The 21,144-nt window shown below is 45.2% G+C and overlaps 1 long non-coding RNA gene across 3 annotated transcripts in view; it reads left to right on the top strand.

The window, feature by feature from the left end:
* The window catches only part of LOC106635005 (uncharacterized), a 59,144-nt gene that overhangs the window by 30,082 nt on the left and 7,918 nt on the right, over window positions 1-21,144 (top strand). For 2 of the 3 annotated variants that reach the window (XR_010112811.1, XR_010112809.1), the window contains exon 3: window positions 8,222-8,385. The exons of the other annotated variant lie outside the window; for it this stretch is intronic. This is a non-coding gene — a long non-coding RNA (uncharacterized LOC106635005). The remainder of the gene's footprint in view (window positions 1-8,221; window positions 8,386-21,144) is intronic. 3 annotated transcript variants of the gene reach the window in all.

Genomic DNA, 21,144 nt, shown 5'->3' with positions numbered 1-21,144 from the left:
ACATGAATGAGTTTGGAAGCAGATCTTTGGAGGCCTGCTAACAGCCACATGAGTGGGCTGTGAAGCAGCTCTTCTACCTTTGAGCTTTCAGATAAGACTGCAGCCCTGGCCAGAGACCTTGAGCCAGAAGCACCAGCTAAACCAACTCAGATTCCTAACTCATAGGAACCTTGAGGTAATTGATACTTTCTGTTTTAAATGGCTAGATTTGGGGTAGTCTGTGAGTCAGTCATAGATCAATACTACAGGAATCACCTAGTACTGCTGCCCTTAGCAGGGATTTGTGAGAGAGGTTTGGCCTGTGCAGTTCACACATCCATGTGAAAGCGTTAAGGGTAGCTCAGATTTACAAACAGTGACTCCCTGAATGAAGGCATTGTCCTGCCATGGAGAACAGGGACGGGCTTGGTGTGCAATCCACATTTGTTGGTTGAAGAGCAGTGCCTTCACTGTAGAAGAAGACAGGTAACAGTGACAGCATGTCAGAACAGTCACATCTAGACATCCCTCTCACAAACGCTAGGTAGCAGAAATAAAGCTCTTGTTGGCTGAGATCCCTACACACTCCGTATATGCAAATCAGGACATGGATTCCTTGCCAGAGAGACTTCAGATGGACCCTTCTTTCCCTTTGAGTACAGAAAACAGTGGTTTCTTGATCCTTTTCAATCCACAGGATGGTTTCTCAAGTCTTTCTTGGAGCAGTTGTTCTGAGAAATGGTTCCCAAGGGTTGGAAACAAGTGAGTTCTGAGAAGTCACGTCTCCTTTTGTTTGTTAGGGGGCTGTCTAGACATGACTGTTCTGACACCCAGCTCCAAGCCTGGTCCACTCAGTCAGGTAATAGAGACCTGACACTGCCATGTCCACTCAGCTGTCCCTCCTACAACCCAGTTTGGAGGAACATGCATTCTTCCTAATATTTTCACACCAGGACAATTTTGTTAAAAGATTTTGTGGTTATGTGGTTGTATAATCGAATCTGGCCACTTGCTTTCACGAGGATGTCTCTAACTCTACAATATGTATCATAGCACCCCAGCTACCTAGCATTTTGAAGGCAGAGATTTGGTCTCATGCATCCTCTGTCACACTGCACACAAAGGCAGGTGATCACATGTGCTCCTTGGACTCATGCAAGGAGCCACGCAGATTCACATGTGCAGAAATGTTTGTTGCTGCCGTTCACTCAGATGTGCCAAGAAAATGTAGCTTTTTAATTTCTCATAACTGATCTGTTCTTCATCAGCAGCTCCCATCCCACTGGGTAACTACTAAGAGAAAGAAAAGTAATACTTGCTCAGTGTATGGTTTCATAGCTTATTTGGCCACAGATAGTCTTGCTTCTAGATCACTCAGACTCTTTCTGGTTTCAAGTTCAGTTGTTCAGATTTCCTCCACAGCTGGTTCGTTTCCAGGATGGTGCATGGAAAGGTAGAGAGTCTTCAGGAGTTGGTGGTGGCAGAGATGGGGGACCCGGAACCTTTGTTCAATCATCTCACTCACAATATGGATTGAACCCCTACTATGTACCAGGTGCATTCTGGGTGCCGAATATACAGCAGTGAACAAAACAAAGTCCTCACCCTCTGGCTTCATGGATCTTATGTTCTTCTGGATGTGCAATGGATAATAAATAGACTAATAATTTGCCATATGTCGGGGAGATGAGCAATATAAGGCGTGGAGAGGCAGGCTGAGGGAAATAGGGCGTGCCGGGTGAGACCACCATTTTCTAGGTAGTGTGGTCAGGGAAGTCCCCGTTAATATGAAGCCATCTGAAGCTAAGTCCCAAAGAAAGTGAAGGTCTGAATATGGGGAAGGGCCTTCCAGGCATGGAGACTATCAAGTACAAAAGCCCTCGGGCAAGAGCATGTGTGATGTTACAGAAAGAGCAAGGAGGGCCAGCTGGCTGGACTGGAGCAGGTGAACAGGAGAGGCAGTGGGCAGACAGACTGTGGTGGGCCTGGTGGACCATGGGAAGGAGTTTTGCTTTTACTCTAAATGAGATGAGAAGACATTGGAGGATTCTGCACCAAGTAAATTTTAGGGGTCTCACTATAGCTGCTGTGTGGAGAATAGACTGTAGAGAGCAAGAGTGGGAGAAGAAAGGTGAGTTAGGAGGCAACTGCAAAATCCTCAGGTAGATGACAAGGGCACAGGCCAGGGTAGCAGCACCGGGGGTGGAGTAGGCAAGGTTTACTAATGGCAGGGGAGAAAAAGGGATCACACATGCTTCGTGGGATTTCATTGAGCAACTAGAAGACTGGTGTTTCCATAAAAAAAAGGGAAAGACTGAGAGGGAGCAGTTTTCTAGGGAGGGAAGAGGTCAAGGGGTTCAGTTTTGGATTTTTTTTTTTTTTTTTTTTTTGAGACGGAGTCTCACTTTGTTGCCCAGGTTGGAGTGCAGTGGCGCCATCTTGGCTCACTGCAACCTGAACCTCCCAGGTTCAAGCAATTCTCCTGCCTCAGCCTCCCGAGTAGCTGGGACTACAGGCATGTGCCAGCATGCCCAACTAATTTTTGTATTTTTAATAGAGATGGGTTTTCACCATTTTAGCGAGGCTGGTCTCAAACTCCTGACCTCAGGGAATCCATCAGCCTCAGCCTCCCAAAGTGCTGGAATTACAGGCATGAGCCACCACACCCAGCTCAGTTTTGGATACTTTTATTTACGTATTTATTTATTTATTTATTTTATTTATTTTTGAGATGGAGTCTCACTCTGTCACCCAGGCTGGAGTGCAGTGGCATGATCTCAGCTCACTGCAACCTCTGCTTCCCAGGTTCAAGCAATTCTCCTGCCTCAGCCTCCTGAGTAGCTGAGACTACAGGTGCACACAACCACGCCTGGCTAATTTTTACATTTTTAGTAGAGAGGGGGTTTCACCATGTTGGTCAGGCTGGTCTTGAACTCCTGACCTCAGGTGATCCACCCGCCTTGGCTTCCCAAAGTGCTTGGATTACAGGCATGAGCCACCATGCCCAGCCGATACTTTTATTTTGTAAGTGGAAATGGTGGGGAAGGAACTGCCTTTAACAATCTAGTGTTCAAGGAAGATCTAGGCCTAGAGACATGCACGTGTTTAAAGCTGTGACATTGGATTATATCACTAAGAGAGGGAGTTAGGAAGTCCAGGGTTCATATACAAAGAAGAATAAAGGATATAAAGGAATAAAGGATCATCTGCAAAAAGGACTGAGAAGTGTGGCAGGGCCCAGCCATTGGCCCTGGTCTCAAAGTCTCTGTCCTTAACAGTCCCTTTTTCCTGACCACGAACCTCTGTGGGCCTCCAGCCCTCTCAGCATCTTCTCTGGGTCTGGTAAGATCATCTGAGTCCTCTGCTCCTCCTGAGCCAGCAGTGGAGAGCTGGGAGTGCTGCCCCAGGCTCCCTCATCCAGCCACTTCCTCAGCGGATGCCTTATGACTGCTTCTTCTCACCCTGAAGAAGTGGGACTTTAGTTGGGAGCTGGGAGCTTCCTCTAAGGTATGCCCAGGTACGTGTGACATGAGCCCACCTTTCACTTTAACATTTGCAGGTTCCCCACTTCTCTCCCCTGCTCTTCACCTACAGGCATGCATGCACGCTCGCACATGAGTGTGCATACACACACGCGCACATGTACCTGAGTGTCTGTCCCTAGGAATGAGAACCTATGTGATCTCTTGTCCCTGCTCTGTCTCTTCGTATCCCTCATATGCTTCTTTCTAGCACCCAATGAGATGAGTCTTCTCTCTGACATGGACTGTCCTTTCCTAAAATTTATCCATCTAGCCAGCCAGGCAGGGCTCTCGATGCATTAAAGGAAGAGTTCTAGAATTTAGAAATCCCTGCTCTTTTTCCACAAAGCCTAGCTTTCAAGAGAAAGCTCCTGATTAAGTGGTCAAGTGAGATTTGACACCAAAAGGTGCTTGGTTGCCTCTTAGTTATCCATGGCTCTCACCTTCTCCTTCCCTGGGGCAGTAGACTCCTTGGTTCAGACTTAGAGGGGAAAAGCTGAAAAGAATATGGGTTAAGGGAGAAATGGGCCACGTGCGGTGGCTCATGCCTGTAATTGCAGCACTTTGAGAGGCCAAGGCAGGTGGAGTGCTTGAGGCCAGGAGTTCAAGACCAGCCTGGGCAAGACTGCAAAACCCCCCTCTACTAAAAATACAAAAAATTAGCTGGGCGTGGTGGTGCACACCTGTAATCCCAACTACTCAGGGGGCTGAGGCATGAGAATTGTTTGAACTAGGGAGGCGGAGGTTGCAGTGAGCCTCCAGTAGCACTCCAGCCTGGGCAACAGAGTGAGACTCTGTCTCAAAAAAAAAAAAAAAAAAAAAAAAGGTCGGGGGGGGGCGCGGAAATGAAACTGTATCATTTTAATATTTTAATAATCAAAATATGATTCTCTTCCCAACTCAACCGTCTGTACCCAGATAACAATCCCCTTTTCCCTTTCACTTTCTACATATCTAAAAGAGAAGGTAAAGAGGGAAATTCTGAATGGAAAACTTTAGAGGCCACTGGCTGGGTAAGTAGGGCAGAGACCAAGTGAGGGCTGAGAAGAAAGGGAGCAGAGAGTGGACAGCAGGAGAGGGTAGATGAAGTCATTGGACAGACAATCTGAGCTGCAAATGGAAGGCAAGAAGGAGAATCTCAGAAGCTTCCTCCTTGGTCTTCACCAGGTTGGGAATGGGTTGCCGAAGGGGAGAGGGCATATTTTTAGCATGCAAGTTCCCCAACCCTGGAGTCAAGTTCAGGGAGAGGGCTGGAGAGCTCAGTTCCATGGCTTGCAGAGGGAAGCTGCAGGGAGTTGCTACTGAGCCCAACTGAGATTTAGCACATTGATTTTTGCCTTTATTTTTTTCTAGGTGCTGCGGTTTGTGATTGTGTGGGGAGGTTGGGGAGGACAGCCAAGGCTTTTAAAGGTGCCAATACTCTAGCAAGAAATAAGAAAGAGTGGCTGCTAAAAGAGCTGAGATTTTCCATTCTACCCTCCTGTGCCTCATTTTTCTTTTCCTCTTTCCACTTTCTTGGCTGAGCCTGCTTGTCAGTGAGATGATCAACAGCTGTGGGAAGCACAGAGTACTGGGAAGAGGGCTCCGAGCAGGAGTCAGGACATTTGTCCTGAGTGGGGCTGATGGCATAAACCTGACCTTGGCCGCCCAGCTCCTTGGCCCAGGTCCACCTTCCTTCATTCACTGTTTCACTCTCGTATCCACCGAATACCTATGCAGCGTCTACTATGGAGTGTCTACTGAAGTCAAGCACTAGGCATCCCATTGTGACAAAATAGACATGGTCCTGACCTCAAGGGGCTTACACTCTGGGAAGATAGGTAACATTGAATAAATGGCAAGAAACCAATATGTGATTACAGATCATTGATAAGTGCTGCAAAGGAAAACAAGAGGACTCTATGAAGGAGAATTACCAGGTAGAGGCTGCCTACTTTAGATAGTGGTCAGGGATGGTTTCTCTGAGAAGAGACATTTAAGCTAGAACCTGAAGGATGACATAAAGCAGAGGTGAGACCCGAATCACTACCCACAGGGATGGTGTGCCAAGGAAAACAAGAGACCATGAGGAAATGAGCTGGGACTCCTCATATCCAACAGAACAGATTTAGAGCGATGTTCCATATTTTTGGTTATGCTTATTCATTAACATCCACCTGCAAGATTGCATCTATCAAAGGAAATACAGTATCTGAATATACAATGCCCTTGACATGTGCACATTAAGCTACATAGTGGTACATGTCTTCTACTTTTTAGTAGAACTTTCTAAATTAAAAGAATTTATGAATGATGTTATAAATGAGGAAGGCCAGGCGTGGTGACTCATGCCTATAATCCCAGCACTTTAGGAGGCCAAGGCTGGTGGATCACCTGAGGTCAGGAGTTTGAGACCAGCCTGGCCAACATGGTGAAACCCCATCTCTAATAAAAATACAAAAAATAAGCCGGGCGTGGTGGTGTGTGCCTGTAGTCCAAGCTACTCGGGAGGCTGAGACACGAGAATTGCTTGAACCCGGGAGGCAGAGGTTGCAGTAAGCTGAGATCATGCCACTGCACTCTAACCTGGGCCACAGAGTAAGACTCTGTCTCCAAAAAATAAAAATAAAAAAATACTTTAAATAAAAAGTCAAGAAGCCAAGATGCTTGTGGAATTAACTGTCTTCCTCATTTTCATTGGGGAAAGCCTCACATTTTTCATAAAAAATAGGAAACTGAGTGTGTTCCAAGATCTTCCTTATACAATGGTGACATTCTCATGTTGTAGCATTTGAGCTATCACCACCAAAGGTCATTAAATCCATGCTGTATATGTTTGTGACTATGGCCTCAAATATTCTTCTTTCCTTTTTTTTTCTTCCTAGTCTCTACCTCTATGTCCATCATTCAATAAATATTTAGTCAATCCTAATGTGTGCCAGGCAGCATTCTTGCTGGGAACACAGCATTAAACAAAACAGAACAAAACAGACTAAGTTCCTCTTCTCATGAAGCAGGGGCACAGATCATGGAAACCACTATCAGAACTTGGGATTTCATTTTTGGTAAGATGGCAATCATTTGGAGAGTTTGACTAATGTAATCTGATTTCCATCTTAAAATAAAAATGTTGTGACTGCAAATAGATAGTAGGGGAGCAAGGCTGGAAGCAGGGAGGGCAATTAGGAGACCTTTGTACCTCCATAGGGAAGAGAAGTTTGTAGCTTGGAACAAGGTGGCACAGCCTGATGCTAGAGGTAGCTGATTTCTGGACATATTTTGATGTAGGGCATACAGAATTTGCTAATGGACTTAATGTGGAGCATGAGAGAAAGAGATGACTTAAGACAAGCTTTATGGTTTCTGGTCCAAGAAATTGGAAAAATAGAATAAATGTTTATTGAAATGGGAGGGGCTTTGAGAGGAAGTTTTAGATTTGCTAGATTTGGAAGGCCTGTATTAAATTAAATAAGCAGGAGGCCATTTGCCTGAGGCTGTTTCTCTACTTTGACTCACTATGTAGCAAACTGCAAGCTAACTCAGCCAACTGAGTTAGCCAACTGATCAGACCATGTCCAAATAATGCAAACACCTAGCTGTAACCAATCAAGCTATTTCTGTACTCCACTTCCATTTTCTGTCTATAAGTACTTACTGCCCACTTCGCAGGGCAGTCTCCAAACCTCTTCTAGTTCTGAGTGCTGCCCAACTCATGAATCATTCTTTGCTCAAATAAACTCTGTTAAATTTAATTTGTCAAAAGTTTTTCTGTTAACACTGATTAGGCAACCACATGGAGATGTTGACAAGATGGCAAACCATATGTGTGCCTGGAACTTAACTAACACCTACCTCACTCATAATTTTATCCAGTTCCTTCTTGGCCAGCCCAAAGTCTTTTCTATCTTGTCATGACACTTCATGATGCCTTTGAATCTGGGAACTTCTATCCTCACTCCACACTTCTGAGTAGGTACAATTTCTTCTGAGTTCTCATGCTCCTCTTTCCTCCTAAATCAAAAGATGAACAGGTAGTTAGATGGTACCCTATGTTTCAAAAATGACCATTTAAATGCCCTTCCCACCTTACTTGCAATATCAACTTTTTTCCAGTATTCTAAGCTAAAGCAAAAAGTCTTGCTTAAGTTGAATTGCAGTTAAATAAACTAACTCTCAGGGCTTTGTTCTATTTCATGCTTACCAAGCAAGGCTCTGACAACAAGGTTTTTTATATACCTTGGTATGGGAAATGGGTATTTGGAACAGTGGAAACAAGTTATTTTTCCCCTGTAAAGATATACTAATGCTAACTTATAAACAATCTCTAAAGCACAGTGTCTCAACACAGTAACATTTTATTTCTTGTCCACATGACAGTCCAATGTGAGTCAGGCATCTCTCCTGGTGGCTGTCTTCCATGTGGTGACTTATGTATCCAGGATCCTTCTACTGTGTTTCTCCTCCATTGCAAAGTCCTTCACTTCCAGCACCTGAGACATTTTTTGGCTATATCTACAAGTGGCATATATCACTTCTGCCCACATTCACCTGGGTAGAACTCAATCACATTGTTTCACCTAACTGCAAGTGAGGCTGGGGAATATAGTCTCCCTATGTGCCCAAGCAGAAGAAACAGGATTGGTGAGCATCTAGCCCATCTATACCACTAACAGTTTATCCCCCCTAATAAATCAATACACTGATGATCTAGTTTTGTCTTTGTTCTCTTGCGAATGTTATAGTGTGACTCTACAACGTGTGATTGCTCCTGGTGAATCAAAAGGATAAAGCTGCTGATTCTGCAATTTGATAACCCAACCATGCTGACCTCAAAGTGTAGTCAATCCATGAAGTTCCTCCCACCACAGCTCATCCTGAACACTGCCCACCTGAGTCATCAAGAAAGGTTTAAGTACATTATCTGTGCTCTGTTTAATATGTCCGTGAAGTGTGTCCTAAATTTAGTTATTTCTAGGACCTCTTTCTAGTTTGCAAGTAAGCCAGGTTCTACTGCTGTCAAGTGTTACTCATGGCTAACTGAGGAAAAGGGGTTCAAAAACATTGAGAAGAAGAAAAGGAGGGAGAAGGCTGGGTTAATGGGGACGGGGGTAAGGGGTGAGACCCCGGCTAAACAGTGAAGATAAAAACAGACATGTAAATGAGAGAACCGGAAGAGAAGGTAATGGTGAAAGTCAATACAGGAAGGAAAGGGGTTGTAGGGGACAAACACTGAGAGGGCAAGAACTTGGAGTAGGTGAAACTAAGGCGAGCGAGGAGGCTGAAGAGAGGTCAGCTGCAGCGGGAAAGAGGGAAGGGCCCTTTAAGAGACACATCAAGCCGCAGGTGTGGGCCACGAGGCTGGCGCAGAGCTGGCGCTTCACGCGCCGCAGACTCATCCAGAAGCGCCTTGGGAGCTGCGGAGCCCTACAGCCTCCATCCGGGCAGCAAAGCAGCTCACGTGTCCCACCCGGGAAGGGCAGGAGTGGGCGAGGAATGGTGGAGGGAAAGGAGGGAAAGCGGAGAAACAGGAGGGAGGGGGAAAGCTGCCGCTGCAGAAAAGAAAGGAGTAAGCCCCTTTGTGCTTGGCCTGCGAGGTGTTTCCTTCCCGAGCGGACTCGAAGCTGTCACCTCTCAGCCTGGGTTTGGAATAAATACACTCGCCCACCGAGAGATGAGGCGGCGCCTGGCCGCACCTGGGAGGTACCTGGTCGCACCTGGAAGTGCCTGGTCTCACCTGGCAGGTACCTGGCCGCTCCTTTCCTGGAGCCACGGGCACGGACCCCTCCCGGACTTTCTACTGCTCTGCAGGAGGATCCGATGACTGTGACCGACTGGGACACCGACGCAGGAATGCCCGGCGGGGTGGAGGGTCTGGAGACTGCAATTGAGGTACTCAAGAGAGGGCTGCCGGCGTGAGGAGCAGCAATGTCCGCGGAATCGGCCATAAAGGATCAAAGGGGCCAGGCAGGCCCCTCTTTCTGGTTTTCTCCTCCGAACATTGGTCTCTGCGGTTTTCTTGGCAACATTTTCCAGCCGGCTGGCTAGTAGCAGACAGATCATGAGCAGAACAGGTCGCACCACTGGAGAGAACTCACGTGCTGGCTAGGGAGGGCACCTGAGGCCCGGTGGGGATCGGGGAGGGGGGTCCTGGAGGTTATTCCCTCCTTAGGGAAGCTTCCCAAAGCTGGGGAAGCTGTGGCCTTGTACCTCACTGAATGGTGTCATATTCCACTCCATCACTGCAGCCTGGATTCTCCTCTCCTCTCGTCCCCCCTCCCCCTCCTCCCCCCCCTCCTTCTCCCTCCTCTGCTCCCTTCCCCATCCCCCCTTCCCTTCCCCTCCCCTTCTCTCAGCTTCTCTCTTCTCTCTTTCTCTCTTGTTCTTCTTTCTGGGCCACATCTGAGACTTCTCTTGGGCCCACGGATGTTACCCAGTATACAGAGCACTTAATATAAAGGGCATCACTAAAGCCACCTCAATTGAAGGTTTCTTTCCTCAGGCATCTTGGATGACTTTCTTCTGTTACACTAAGTCTCCTCACTGCCAAACTCCATCCCAAGCCTGTGGGTTAAAAATGCACAATTTACAGTTGTTTAAAGCAACTTCTTCGTTGGAACTGCTGATAATACATTGCACAGTTCTAAAATAATGGAGCTGACGTTCCAAGCTCCCTAGAAAAACCACTTCATCACTTCAGTTACACATCAACAGTGACAGTAATGGTCCAATCTTGTTTCACTCAAATATCTAAGCATGGATTGAATGCCCTTTCCATGTACCCCCAGTTGTCATCCTTCTTTGTGGCTCTTTGGGCTGGGTTTCCTGAAGCTGGGGGAAGGCATGGGCAGTTGGTGTCGTCCCTGCTTCTACCTCTGTCTGCCTCTTGGAAGCTTTGGAAACCAAGGGTTTTGGGTTGCCTGAGTTGCCTGGGTCCACCAAGCACTTTCTGAGCTCATTCTTTTTTTTTTTTTTTTTTTTTTTTGAGACGGAGTTTCACTCTTGTTGCCCAGGCTGGAGTGCAACGGTGCGTTCTTGGCTCACCGCAACCTCCGCCTCTGGGGTTCAAGGGATTCTCCTGCCTCAGTCTCCTGAGTAGCTGGGATTACAGGCATGCACCACCACACTTGGCTAATTTTGTATTTTTAATAGAGATGGGGTTTCTCCATGTTGATCAGGCTGGTCTTGAACTCCCGACCTCAGATAATCCGCCTGCCTCGCCCTCCCAAAGTGCTGGGATTACAGGCATGAGCCACCGCGCCCGGCCCCTGAGCTCCATTCTTATAGACCTCTTCTTCCTTTTAGTTCTCGCTCTGTTTCCTTCTTGCTCATAGGGTCTCCTGGCCCTTCCTTTACTCTAATTCCACTTATTTTAGCAACTCTGTAGCCTGCTTTCTGGAACAACTACACAAGGGAGTTATCTTATCTTCTCACAGCTCCAGTCCCTGGCCTTGGCAATACTGGGCTTACCTGGATGCTGCAGGGCCCAACCCTGTCACCACATTACCTTGACCTACAGTGTCTAGCAGGCTCCCGGAAGCTAGCATCCTCTGTTGCCAAGTCCCAGCTGGGTTCTGCTTATAAATGAACATGCTTAAGAAGTTGAGTCTATTTGCTATTCCAGAGACACAGCCTAATTTCCACCTTAGTCTCAGTTTCTACTCAGGATACTGCCACTCTGAAGGAAGGCTGTGGAGCTGAGCTCCCAAAATGACTGTCTTTAGATAATAGAGTGCCTTGTAGACTCCCAGAGCTTGACTTGACCTTAGACATCCTCTAGTCCAGTGGTTCCCAAAGGACATGCGGAGGATTAATAGAGCTGAAACATGACAGTGAGAGGAAACCAACAGTGTTTCCAAGCATCTGTAACGTTCAGGATAGGTAGACCAGGAAAATGGTTCCATGCCCAGCTGATCATCAGGGTCACAGGGGAGCTGGGTTGCCAAGTTTCTGCTCAGTGTACCTTTCCCTTCTCTACTGAGGTTCTGTAAAATGTTTTGTTTTGTTTTGTTTTGTTTTGTTTTGTTTTTGAGAAGGAATCTCTGTCTTGTTGCTCAGGCTGGAGTGCAGTGGTACAATCTCGGCTCACTGCAACCTCCGCCTCCCAGGTTCATGCGATTCTGCTACCTCAGCCTCCTGAGTAGCTGGGATTACAGGCACCCGCCACCATGCCCAGCTAATTTTTCTCCTTTTAGTAGAGACGGGGTTTTGCCGTGCTGGCCAGGCTGGTCTCGAACTCCTGACCTCAGGTGATCCTCCTGCCTCGGCCTCCCAAAGTGCTGGGATTACATGCATGAGCCACCGTGCCTGGCCTCTAAATTGTTAATTATTTCTTCAAATTCTTTGTTCACTTGTTCTTCTGAAATTTTCTATCCTCCCTACTACTTTTTTGGTGGTTTTCTCCTTCCTCTTTATTTACTCTATTTCCTAAAATTCTCTGCTTTTCCACCCACCAATTGAGTCCCACATAAATAGCATAGGATAGCATAGAAATCATCATCACTTTATATTTACCATGTATCTTCATATTTATTCTCATTGATGCTATCTTCTAAAGAACATACCATCCAGATAAGTTCTCCTTCTCTCCCATGCTCAACTGGCACACAATGGCATGTCTATGAATGTACACATGTAATAGGATGTTTAATACCAGTCTTCCTGAGGTCTATTGTTTCCACCAAATCCCTAAAGATAGAGAACAATGGAATAGATGTCATGTTCCCCATATACTAGAAGGTGTTGAACCACATGCAAAATACCTCACGAGCTTAAGAAACCAGTGTTGCTGCAGTTAGTCCATCACTTGCCATTGTCCCATGGAAGGAGTCATCCATACACTTACAGAGTTTTGATGCTGATATGGTTTGGCTGTGTCCCCACCAAATCTCAACTTGAATTGTGTCTCCCAGAATTCCCATGTGTTGTGGGAGGGACCCAGGGGGAGGTAATTAAATCATGGGGCCAGTCTTTCCTGTGCGATTCTCATGATAGTGAATAAGTCTCATGAGATCTGATGGGTTTATCAGGGGTTTCCACTTTTGCTTCTTCCTCATTTACTCTTGCTGCCACCATGTAAGAAGTGCCTTTCGCCTCCCGCCATGATTCTGAGGCCTCCCCAGCCATGTGGAACTGTAAGTCCAATTAAACCTTTTTGTTACCAGTTTTGGGTATGTCTTTATCAGCAGGGTGAAAACGGACTAATACAGTAAATTGGTACCAGTAGAGTGGGACACTGCTGAAAAGATACCCGAAAATGTGGAAGTGACTTTGGAACTGGGTAACAGGCAGAGGTTGGAACAGTTTGGAGGGCTCAGAGGAAGACAGGAAAATGTGGGAAAGTTTGGGAATTTCCTAGAGACTTGCTGAATGGCTTTGCCTAAAATGCTGATAGTGATATGGACAATAAGATCCAGGCTGAGATGGTCTCAGATGGAGTGAGGAACTTCTTGGTAACTGGAGTAAAGGTGACTGTTGTTATGTTTTAGCAAAGAGACTGCTAAAGCTAGAGCATTTTGCCCCTGCCCTAGAGATTTGTGTTATTTTGAACTTGAGAAAGATGATTTAGGGTATCTGGCAGAAGAAGTTTCTAAGCAGCAAAGCATTCAAGAGGTGACTTGGGTACTGTTAAAGGTGTTCAGTTTTGTAAGGGAAGCAGAGCATTAAAGTTCAGAAAATTTGCAGCCTGACTAAGTGATAAAAAAGAAAACTCCATTTTCTGGGGAGAAATTCAAGCGGGCTGCAGAAATTTGCATAAGTAGCAAGGAGCATCATGTTAATGCCCAAGATCATGGGGAAAATGTCTCTAGGCCATGTCAGACCTTCACGGCAGCCCTTCCCATCATAGGCCCAGAGGCCCAGGAGCAAAAAATGGTTTCGTGGGCCAGATCCAGTGTGCCTGTGCTGTGTGCAACCTAGGGACTTGGTGCCCTGTGTCCCAGCTGCTTCAGCCATGGCTGAAAGGGGCCAACATACAGCTTGGGCTGTGGCCTCAGAGGGTGGAAGCTCCAAGCCTTGGCAGCTTCCATGTGGTGTTGAGCCTGTGGGTGCACAGAAGTCAATAATTGAGATTTGGGCCAGGCACGGTGACGCATGCCTGTAATCCCAGCACTCTGGGAGGCTGAGGCAGGAGGATCACCTGAGGTCAGGAGTCAAGACCAGCCTGGCAAACATGGTAAAACCCTATCTCTACTAAAAATATAAAATTAGCTGGGCATGGTGATGCACGCCTGTAATCCCAGTTACTCGGGAGGCTGAGGCAGGAGCATCACTTGAACCCCGGTGGCAGAGGTTGCAGTGAGCCAAGATCATGCCACTGCCCTCCAGCCTGAGCAACAAGAGTGAAACTCCATCTAAAAAAAAAGAGTTGAGGTTTGGGAACCTAGATTTCAGAAGATGTATGGAAACGCCTGGATGCCCAAGTGAAAGTTTGTTGCAGGGGCAGAGCCCTCATAGAGAACCTCTGCTAGGGCAGTGCAGAAGGGAAATGCGGGGTTGGAGCCCCCACACAGAGTTGCTACTGGGGTACCACCTAGTGGAGCTGTGAGAAGAGGGCCACTGTTCTCCAGACCCCAGAATAGTAGATGCACTGACAGCTTGCACGGTGCACCTAGAAAAGCTGCAGACACTCAATGCCAGCCCATGAAAGCAGCTGGGAGGGAGGCTGTACCATGCAAAGCCAAAGGGGCAGAGCCGCCCAAGACCATGGTAACCCATCTCTTGTATCAGTGTTGCCTGGATGTGAGACGTGGAGTCAAAGGAGATCATTTTGGAGCTTTAAAATTTGATTGCCCCCTTGGATTTCAGACTTGCATGGGCCCTGTAACACCCTTTGTTTTGGCCAATTTCTCCCATTTGGAAAGGCTGTATTTACCCAATACCTGTACCCGCATTGTATCTAGGAAGTAATTAGCTTGCTTTTGATTTTACAGGCTCATAGGCGGAAGGGACTTGCCTTGTCTCAGATGAGACTTTGGACTGTGGACTTTTGGGTTAATGCTGAAATGAGTCAAGACTTTGGAGGACTGTTGGGAAGGCATGATTGGTTTTGAAATGTGAGGACATAAGATTTGGGAGGGGCCAAGTGAGGAATGGTATGGTTTGGCTGTGTCCCCATCCAAATCTCAACTTGAATTGTATCTCCCAGAATTCCCATGTGCTGTAGGAGGGATCGAGAGGGAGGTAATTAAATCATGGGGGCCGGTCTTCCCTGTGCTATTCTCATGACAGTGAATAAGTCTCACAAGATCTGATGGGTTTATCAGGGGTTTCTGCTTTTGCTTCTTCCTCATTTTCTCTTGCCGTCACCATATAAGAAGTGCCTTTTGCCTCCTGCCATGATTCTGAGGCCTCCCCAGCCATGTGGAACTGTAAGTCCAATTAAACTTCTTTTTGTTACCAGTTTTGGGTGTGTCTTTATTAGCAGTGTGAAAACAAAATAATACAGATGCTTTGCACTCCTCTCAAATCAGCAGGCATTGCTGGGATCACTCAGAGAGCCTGACATGTCTCTTAGGGAATATTAGGAACTAGTATCTAATACTTGCTTGAAAATATAAAAGAAAAAGGCTTGAAGTGGCAGAGCAGAGATTGAGAGGCAGAGACAGAGACACAGAGAACTGCCCTTGGAGCAATGTGTGCTTGCACGTGTACCTGTAGAGCAATGATGTTTCCTGGTGGACCATATGTGTGATATGCTGGATGGAGATGACCCAGAGTCATCTGCAAAGGGACCTGGCCCACAACCTCTGCCTGGTGGGATGAACTGAACCAGCAGAGGGGTATACCCTTGCAGTGGAGAGCCTGAGTGTTGGAAGCTGACACAGCCATTGTGGGGAGTCAGCACCTGGTCTACTACGACACCATTGGGAGGCTCTTGAGGGCCATCTCAGAGAAACTACAGAGATAAAGTTTGAGTGAAGAGTGTACTTGGAAATTCTGCAAGGCCAGAGGCCACCAACTGCACAGCAGCCAGAAACTGTACCCTTTCCTGAATCCCTTTATCCATCCTCATCAGGGCCAGAAATAGCAGCTAGCAAGTAGTTAAGAGCCAGTAGAGAAAGAAAAGCAGCCATCTGCCCCAGTCCTGTTCGGCAGGCAGTACAGAGTTGAGGGAGCAGCAAAGCTTCAGATGGGATTAAGTATTATCTGGGACTGGGCATATTAACTATGAGAAGAAACTTACTCTCATGACTAACAGGATGAGACAAATCTGAAGACCTGCCCAGGACTTGCCAGGCCCAGGGCAAAAACTAGCCTCCAGAGCAGATTGAAAGGGACACAAGGGGAGTTGAGTTCAGTGTAGCGAGGACTCATAACGGCACACAGACAATAATGAGCAGGGGAGCAGATATGAAAACATTCACTGACCTACAATTAAAATAAATGGGAAAGATGTGGACTTTCTATTTTGACTTGGTCATTCTCACTGCAGTCTTTACTATGACCAGAGGTTGGGCTTACAGCCCGACAGTGGTGGATGCTTTTTAGCTTCCAGGTACTTGATTGCCATTAGGTGCCCTGCCACTGATGAAATGGGAGGTGACTTGGTTATGGATTTATAATCCAAACCACTAGGCTTTCTATAGAGTGTTGAATAGCATGCTTTTCTGCTCTGTTATATTTTTGCATAAAAATACAAATCTTCAATAAAACCAGATCAGCATAAACTAGTACTAGCAGAACATAAACTATTGTTTTAATCATGAATTATCTATTTCTGTAAGGAAATAGGAATATCTAGATATTTTCTTTCTAGTCCAGAGATTCACATATGCCTAAAAAAATATGTCAGGACCTTGTTAAAATACAGGCCTAGGCCCTGTCCACAGCGATTCCGGGTTGATAGTCTTGGGACAGGACTCAGGAATCTGCATTTTGTTAAGCGCTCAAAGTGAATCTGATGTCTTTTGCAATTTAAGAAAGATTGTTTTATTGGGTACAATATACACTACCCAGGTAATGGGTGCATTAAAGCGTCAGACTTCACCACTATACAATTCATCCACATAACCAAAACCACTTGTACCCCAAAAGCTATTGAAATAAAAAAGAAAGATTGTTTTAATTATTAGTGATGATATTACCACTCTTTGTTCAGTCTAACCCTTTGCTTTTACCTTGTACTTAAGTGGGACTAGTTTACCTTGAATTTTTTAGGTTAACACTGGAACATTTTGAGGAGCATTCAGCTTTAGCAAATTTATTAGACATCAAACCTATGAACACTTCTCTCATATAGGAAACTAATAAATTTGTTCTATTTACCTGACTTCAAGTTTATTAGAATACATATTTGCCTATTTTTTTGTGGCTCCTTTTCTTCAGGTGACAGAAATAAATAAAATGACCAGTTAAATTGTAGCTTCACCATGGTTTCCCTGCCAGAACTACTGTACCAATCAATAACAAACAAAACTGAAGTGTATTCACTAAACACTTTCCAAAGTACAGATCACACACACGGGATTAAATACAAGTCTGCCTCTGATATATGTACTTTAAAAGCTTGGGGTTTAAAAATCTAAGCTATCCCAGTTCATTTAATTGGAATTTAACAAGATTTTTAAACAGATACAGTAATTTCTTCACACACTCAGAGATCGTCAGAAACAGGTGTGATTAGAATAGTAAAAATCAGGAGGGAGGAAATCTATCTAGTTCAAGGATTTAATCAGAGGCTCCAGTCAATGACTTATAAGGTCTTTTCTTCTAAAATTCTGCCATTTGTTTTTCTCTATTAAATTTCTTCCTGGCTCTTGCTCATCATTCCAGCCTGTTGAGAACAGTTGAAGTCTGGGTTTTGTCTTCTATCGTATTAGCTATTCCCCTAACTTCCAAATTGATACACATACGTATGAAGAGGTTCTTTCAATCTGGTGATTAAAAACCCAGACCAGGACAGATCTGTAACTTTGCCACAGTGCAAATAGACCTATTCTACAAGCAACACATACATACATTGCCCCAACTTGCACATGAAACTTCAATATATAGCTATAATCACACAGAAAAAGACAGCAGAAAAGTAGCAAATATTTTATTCCCTATAGTTGGTCAGAGACACATAGTAGGTGTGAGTTAGGGTTTATTAGAATACAAATTTGCCTATTTTTTCATGGCTCCTTTTCTTCAGGTGACAGAAATGTGCCCCCACATTGAGGGTTGGGGCATCAGGATGGGACTGGAAGAAGAGTCTACGAAGGACCTCAGGACATTCATAATAATCATGAACAAGTACATTGAGTTGACTTTATTTAACAGTGGCCACGCTTCCTTCACTATGCTAACACTGTGTATGCATTATCTCATTCATCCCCACAACTCCTTATAGGAGAGAACTAGTGGCTACCAGCATAGGCTTTGGCACCAAATGGCTTGGATTTGAATCTTGACTCTGGTACTTACTCGTTGAGGCCTTGGGAAAGCTACTCTCTGCTTGAAAAGCCTCATTTGAAAATGACAATAGTAATAGCACTACTTGTGGGCTTGTGCAATTAGGTAGGGACTCTAGCTGCTTTAACAGGTGAGCCCTTGAATCTTCCTGGCTTAGTATAATAAAGGTTAACTCCATGTGTAAAATAGTCCAAATGAGTATTCAATGGGCAACCTTCCACATGGAAATTCAGTTCATGTTCCTTCCATTTTGTGGTTCTGCTAACTGCCAGATAGAGGAAGATCATCTGGAGAAGAGCTGGGTGGATGAGGGGAGGGGTTATGGATCAGACCTAAAGGCAATACACTTTGCACAATACCCCGGACCCACTTATGTCAAGGCAGGCTGAGAAATGAAGTCTCTGTGTCTAGGAGGAAAAAGAAATGAATTTGGTCTCTTCCATACTTGTTGGTAGATTAAACATTAAATTCCTTGGAACAGTACCTAGCACCCAGTAAGTGCTCAATAAATGATAGTGATTATTACCATTTATGTTGTGCCAGTAATGGCTGTCTTTTTATCTTTTTTCTTTTTTCTTTTTTTTTTTTTAGACTGAGTTTCGCTCTTGTTACCCAGGCTGGAGTGCAATGGCACGCTCTCAGCTCACTGCAACCTCCGCCTCCCGGGTTCAAGCGATTTTCCTGCCTCAGCCTCCCGAGTAGCTGGGATTACAGGCATGCACCACCATGCCCAGCTAATTTTTTATCTTTAGTAGATACGGGGTTTCTTCATATTGGTCAGGCTGGTCTCGAACTCCCTACCTCAGGTGATCAGCTGCCTTGGCCTCCCAAAGTGCTGGGATTACAGGCGTGAGCCACCACAACCAGCCAGCTATATTTCTTATATGTCTTCCTGATGCCTATGACCAGCTGTCTTAACCTTTCTCTTTAGAGTTCCCTCGGATTTAGCCCATTGGACTGGTGATGCCTGGGGGATTCTCTTCATAATTATTGGAAACCTCCAGGCATTAAAGCTGGCTCTGTTCTATGGACACCAACCCCGGCCTCTTTTCTGAACCTTAGTAGTCACTGGAACACTAGCAGGATATGAGAGTGGGGACAAGACTGGGAGAGGTGGTGTGGGTCTGGACTGCCCCCTGAAGATCCCTGTAGCCTTGGCATGGCAGAGCCCCTCCTGCATTCCCAATATGCTGGAGGCTTTCGCAAAAACCTTTGCATGACAGTCCATGATTTAAAGTTTGCCTCTGTGCCATCATTTAATCAATAATGGGGCAAGCGACTTAATCTATATCCCCCTAACCTCCCAAAACTCGTAAACATAGTCTGACTAAAATGTTTCCAAGTGGGTGGGGTACCAGGCCTTTGAATATGATAGTGTAGGTATTTTTTTTCTATCTTGGGTAAAATATTTGCAATGCATGGAACAAATTGAACTGTGACTTTTGTTTTGCAGTTGATGTAGTAGATATAAATAAACTTTGAAAAATTGATTATGCTTTTGTTAGCATAACAAAATGGTTAGGATATGCACTTGAATTCCAACTCTGTAACTTACTAGCCTTGGGACTATGGACAAGTTATTTAATTACTCCAAATCTCAGTATCTTTATCTGTTAAATGTGGATAGTAACAGAACATATACCGTAGAGTGGTTTTGCACAGTACCTGGCAATAGTAAACTCCAGAAAGGGTAGTTTTTATTTTTGTTATAATGATGACCAAATACACACACAACCCCACACTCCTTCCCTGTAATGGTGAGGGACAGATACATGTGTTCCTCATGGCTCCCTTAAGGCCCTGAATACTCTAACTGGGGTTTTGAAGAATATTTTGAAAGAGTTGCCTGTGGCATTCTAACTCTGCATTTTTCCCTTCATAGAAGCATCTATCTTCCCTCATTATCTTCTTTACACATCTAAGAGGGAGACACCCCAAACAGCTAAGGTTATTATCTAAGCAGTGTGCCATTATACAGAGGCTGAGGGCTTCAAAAGGTAGGTGTTTGTTGGGTGAGCGATGCAGATGTGAGAGAACCTCCCAAAGCAAAGCCTGGTTGAGGCTAGGGCTAGAGAATCCTAAGTGCAACCCATGTCTCACTCAGTCTCCTTGTTAATCTGCATGACGGTTCTGTTTGTTGAGAAAGGGCTCCCCACTTAGCCTCAAAAGTCTCTCTGAGGATCTGGACAGTCATGGGCTCTTATCCTAGAGAAATGCATTCATGGTCACTCACAGAAAGGTTTGCAATCAATTTCAAGACTCCCATGGGGCCCATCTGTGGATCTCAGATCTAGACGCACTCTTCATATGGCCCATTTGTTTTTGTATGTGGGGAAAATCAGCGCCCCAAAAGCTTAGCAGAGGTTGCACATGGTGGACCCTTCCAAGAGATGATGAGACTACCTTAAGGCAGCAGCACAGAGGAGAGAAAAGAGGGGACTCACTTCAGTGCATAAAGACTCAGGCACTCTGGATATTGGGTGGTGGTGAGGCAGAAGGAGGTTCCAAGGATGACTCCAAATTGCTCAGTTTAGTTGACAGGCTGGTGCCATTCACTGAGACAGGGAATGCAGGGAGGGAAGGAGGACAATGATTTGACACACCTGTGGGATATCTCATGGGGATATCCCAGAGGTGGTTAAATCTGTATTGACAGACAGTTCTGGAGAGAGCTACAGAGAGATTTGGAGGTCAGCATTTTATCAGAGATCATTGAATTTATGGGACTAGATGAGAAATCGCAGGAAGATTGTATGGCATGAGAGGAGGCCAAGGTCAGAGTCCTGAGAAACACTGACAGGGAAGGCCACGTTTCCCGAACCTCGGGCATTTGCAAACCCCAGGCTCATGTCACCTGTGCTATGATTTTCTGGGGATTTTTTTCTCCATTCAGTTCTCTTTGTTTTGTAAGTTTTGAAAGGGAACATGTTATCCCTATAATAGATGAGAAAGTAGTATCAATTGTCATAAAGAGAAAGTAATCTTAAAATATCTACCAATGGAAATGAAAAACCAAAACCTCCTTTTCTACATTTCTGCTGGTAACTATTGGCCAGAGAAGGCTCTACATCTAGACTGCTCTCTCTCTGTTTTTAGAAAACGAAGATGAGCAAGTGTTAGAGAGGTGTTAAAGACATACTAATATGAAACTGAGACTTTCTCTTTGTTTGAATCAGAAAAATTAGAAGAAAATTTAAAAAGCATCAACTTTCTCACTATAAAACTTGTGTTTTATTAGTGTTGAAGGCTCAGATACAGAAGGTACAATTTTACG

This window comes from Pan paniscus, chromosome 6 (genome assembly GCF_029289425.2).
Source record: "Pan paniscus chromosome 6, NHGRI_mPanPan1-v2.0_pri, whole genome shotgun sequence".
NCBI lineage: Eukaryota > Metazoa > Chordata > Mammalia > Primates > Hominidae > Pan > Pan paniscus.
Note: the sequence above shows the minus strand (reverse complement) of the source record. Positions and strands in the feature narration are given on the sequence as shown.